This window comes from Poecilia formosa, unplaced genomic scaffold, assembly GCF_000485575.1.
Source record: "Poecilia formosa unplaced genomic scaffold, Poecilia_formosa-5.1.2 Scaffold172, whole genome shotgun sequence".
In the NCBI taxonomy this organism is placed as follows: domain Eukaryota; kingdom Metazoa; phylum Chordata; class Actinopteri; order Cyprinodontiformes; family Poeciliidae; genus Poecilia; species Poecilia formosa.
Genome location: NW_006800111.1, coordinates 414,096 through 419,134, shown reverse-complemented (window position 1 = coordinate 419,134; position 5,039 = coordinate 414,096).

Genomic DNA, 5,039 nt, shown 5'->3' with positions numbered 1-5,039 from the left:
CTGTGTACAGTTTACAGTCTGTGGTGATGCCAGACTGGGCCAGATAATGCAACATGTAAAACATCAGGACTCCTGGCTTTTCCTGATGTTTTACATCCCTGATCTGCAGAGTGTCTAGGAGTTCATTCTGAACTGCAAACAGTTCATGTGGGGGAAAGTCTCTGCCTGGATGGTGGATTGCTTCAGAGAAAAAGTTTGCAAACAATGGTGTCTCTGCAAACAGATCTGCAATCTCCTCGGGAAACTGAGCCACAAACCTTCTCACAATGGTCAAATTCATGACGCTTTGCGTGGCGGCATTCATCCAGCAATTGAAAAATGAGTTGGAAAATTTACAGAAGTACATAGCTGGATCAAGATTTACATCCATCTGGATGAAATCATCTGTGTCACTTTGATTTCCATCTTCAGAGTTTTCTTCTTCTGAAGAAGATTCCTCTGATGACGAAAACTCATACACGTCTCCAAAATGTTCAGACACATTTACAGCATTTGAGCTTCCCAAACGACCGTCCTCATCCTTAGAGGACGCATCCAGTTCTTCAGCATCCATGCTGTAAATATGGTCAGGATCATTTTGAGAGTCAATGTCTGAGCTTTCTTGATCAGAAAAGCATTCTTCTGATGAGGAATAGTTTGAGATTTCATCAAAATGTGACTCAGGAGTCCCAGCATCTTCTTTGTTAAAGGAAACATCACCGTTTGTAGCGTCCATGATCTCAGAAGGGTCTGTGGAATTTTGATTTCCATCTACAGAGTTTTCTTTTGAAGAAGAAGATTCCTCTGCCAACGAAAAGTCATACACTTCTTCAAAATGTTCCATCTGTTGTGGTCTTTGCTTTCCACTAAAAGTCCTTGGTCTTGTACCGAATCATCTCTGTGTTCTGAGTTTTCTTCCACGACATCCTCAAAACCAAAGTATTTAAAACGGACGTCAGCAGGTCTCGCGTCTGGAATATCTTCATCCCTAGTCTTATATCCCAGGAGTTTTTCAACTCCCTTCGTCACAAGATAGCCGAGGCCCCAACCGATCGTAAGAAGCATTTTTACTGCTCTGGAAATACTAAAATCACTCTCTGAAATTGTCTGTCTCGAAGTGTTCTTCCTCCAACCAAGTTGAAAAGCAAACTGAGGATTTTTGTATTCCAAATTATGATAATAATCTTTTGAAGCTTTATGACATCATCGATGAGAACATCGATGACACGATGATGCCTAACAACCACTGTCAGGTTGGTTTTTAGTTGCTATGGAAACAGAACGTATGATGTAAGACCACTGTCAATTAAAAATCCATTCGTAGACATCTAAATTCGTGAATGTAAGTCAATAAATGTGCATAAATTTAGGTTTTGTATTTGTCCTGTTTTCCAACTCATACATACGTGTAGAAATCAATTATTTTACCTATGAAAATACCCATAAATAAATAAATTAATACAAGTATTTTTGATAAATTTCTGAGAAATAAAACACACAAAATTAAGCTTCTACAGGTATGACAGATTTATAAGAAACGTATCATCGATGTGTGCATGCGCATTGCCACAAGGTATGCTGGATTTACGAGGTATGACAGATAGTCAGGAACACTGTTGCACATGACCTCATGACAATCTTAAGTGATGCTATTTATTTATTTTTATTACATTTTTAACCCTTTGGTGTGTGTCATGATTGAATGAATTATGCCGATGTCCACTAGGTGGCGACCATGAGTTCATGTGAATGTATAAATGTAAAGAACAGAACAATAAAAGTAGAGAGTCTTATGTGACACACCTGTGAGCAAACTGGTTGAGCAGACCTTTGGAAAGATGCTTTAATAAAAGTGTCTGAGCATTATACAACGTCTGGTTTTTATCAAGCACATGAATATAACATGGTGTCAGGAGTCAACTAAGAGCCGACCTTGGAGCTGAAACCACCGGAGAGCTTGAAGCTGACGGGAAACGTGGATGAGAACTGGCGTGCTTTCAAACAACGCTTTCAACTATGTCGCCGCAATGGGATTGGAGACAAAGCTGGAGCCAAGAAAGGTAGCGATGTTGCTGACCATAGCAGGAGCGCAGGCTTTGGAAGTCTACAACACATTTGTGTTTGAGGAATCAAAAGACAAAGAAAAGTTGGATGTTGTGCTGAGTAAATTTGATGCTCACTGTTCACCCAAGAAGAATGAATGCTGTGAGAGATACGTGTTTCGTTCCCAAATGCAGACCCAGCATGAACCCTTCAATAACTTTCTAACAGATTTGAAAGTAAAAGCTCAGTCATGCAATTTTGGCCTGCTGAAGGACTCGATGGTCAGAGATCAGATGGTCTTTGGTGTACGTGATGGGAAGCTCAGAGAGAGACTGCTGAGAGAGGTGGAATTGACCCTGGAAACAGCTGTAAAGACGTGCCGGGCAAGCGAACTGTCGCTACAGCAAGTGAGGACATTTTCTGAACTTTCAACAGGAACTACTTCACAGTTCAGTGACGGAGCAGTGGCAGTGGGAGCGGTGTCCTGCCAGAAGAAACGCCATGCTCAGACGAGGCAGCTGCCAGAGGAAGCCATTATCAGGTGTAAGCGCTGTGGGTCACGGCATAAAGTGAGACAATGTCCTGCTTATGGTAAGTAGTGTTTGAATTGCCGTCGAAACAATCATTTTGCAAAACAATGCTTTATGAAGAGGAAAGAAGAAAAGAAGAGGAATGGTGTAAACTTAGTAGATGAAACTGACTTAAGTGACACATTCTTTATTGGTGTTGTGAATTGTGAAAATGAGTCATTTATTTATTTTTATTAGATTTTTAACCCTTTGTGGTGTTGCTGTTTGGATTGTTAATCTGACTATTATTATTATTATTATTAAAGAATCATTACACATTATGACAATATACATATACATAAACATATACATTATATATATAGATAGATAGATAGATAGATAGATAGATAGATAGATAGATAGATAGATAGATAGATAGATAGATAGATAGATAGATAGATAGATGTTTATTTATTTAAATATATTATTTTTTATTAAAGAATAATATTAAAGAATATATATAAATAGATAGATATTTGTTTATTTATTTTTCTTATTTTATTTTTTTAATTTACCGTAAACTTCTGAGAAATAAAGCACAAAATTAAACTTCAACAGGTATGACGGCTTTATGAGAAACGTAACATCGATGTGCGCATGCGCAGTATCACAAGGTATTCTGGATTTACGAGGTATGACAGATAGTCAGAACATTGGCCCAAGCCTAGGGCCCTAAGTGAAATTTAGTTTTGGGGCCCTTTAGTTCTGCTAACAATGTGGACTGGCTGCAATCAGAAGCCCAATCATTAGATCATTCACACATCTGCTATAAACACAGCACATCTCTGACAGTGCTGTTTATATAATATAGGATACATTTATTGGCCAACTGATTTATCGACCAGTTGATTTCTTGACACTGATTTCCTTAAATTTGGGGGATGGTGATTGGCCGATACTTACATGTGAAGCCCATCTTATCCCCTAATCTTATCTTTGTCACTAAAGGTTTAAAAATCAGCCTCTGTCCTATTCTGCTCTACAGTGAGAGGTTTGACTGACAGACCGATCCAACAGGTCAGGTCTGAACATTTGCAGTTAACAATATTCACCCCACTGCTACCAACTCAGTGACTTTCTTGCTATATTTCTCAACATTTCAGACAAAAAAAATTTACATCAGCCAAAATCAAAATTGGCAGGCCAGGCTTTTTAAAGATTGGTAATGAGGGATCAGCCAGAAAACTGCAATAGGTGCAGCCAATATGTGTGTATTTATTAAGATGGAATAAATACACACATATTCATGACATTCTTTGATCAAATACATTTCTCCTAAGCGTTACTCCAATAGCTAAACATTTTATTTACAGGTGAGACTTCTTCCCCTGAGAATGTCGATTTGGTACTGGACTGAGCCTTCAAATGATTTTAATAGAAGTTTCACATATCTTAGAAGTTGATGTAAAATAATCCATGTTTTAGACACAAAATGATTATGATCAGCAGCAGCAAAAAACATATCCCCAACTACAGCATAAAGAAGCTCATCGATGTAGCAGCTATGTAGACAATGTCAAACATCGAGAAGTTTTACTTTGTTATCAAATGTTATCAAACACGGAATTTTGAAGCCAAAAATACCTCAGAAATATACAGAGCCAACCATTAGAATCAACTCATTTAAATTTTAAACTCAGTTTCACACAAACACAAAGATCCTAGCATAAATGTTTGGCTGTTGAACTGGACTGTTCCAGGTTGCTATCAAGCTAATTTTCTATTAGTAGTAGGGATGCTCCGATCAGGTTTTTTGCTGCCGATTCCGATACCGATCACCCATGAGGACAATCTCTGCCGATCACCGATCTTTGCCGATCGCCTAGATTGACTGTTAATTTTTCGCTTCAGGTAGAAATTATACTAAGTGATGTGGCAAAATTAAAAAATTATCTGGCAATAAATTCACCTAAATTAGACATAAAAATGCAAAATACTTGCAGGCACAATACAACAGCTATTCAGTCAAAAGGACAACTGAAAAACTTGCAATCAGTAAAATATTTCTTAACAGTAAGGCTCTCAGTTCCATAAATTATTAGTCAGCTAAATCTGCCTACATCAAATAATGTCAAGTAATAAAGGAGACATTCATTCAAAGTCAAATGCAGGTTACATTAAAATAAACAATCTTAAATTACTAAACCATAACTTCCTGATAGCATGGCTAGCTGATTGATGCTGGTTCTGATTGGCTGTTTCTGACTAAGCGGAGTAATTCTGCAGAACACAGGGAGGAGGCAGAGGAGACCGATTATTTTTCAGAGATTATCTGTCTTATGTTAGGACGGCGAATGTTTAAATCCTGCAGCTTTAAGCAGAGGTTCGGTGTGAGAGTTCACTGTCTGGTGGAGCAGAAACGGCGCTCCATAAGTGAAATATTATTACCAGTATCATGTAACGGCGGTTCAAGAGCGAGAACAGAACCAGCATCTTACACCGCCAGCT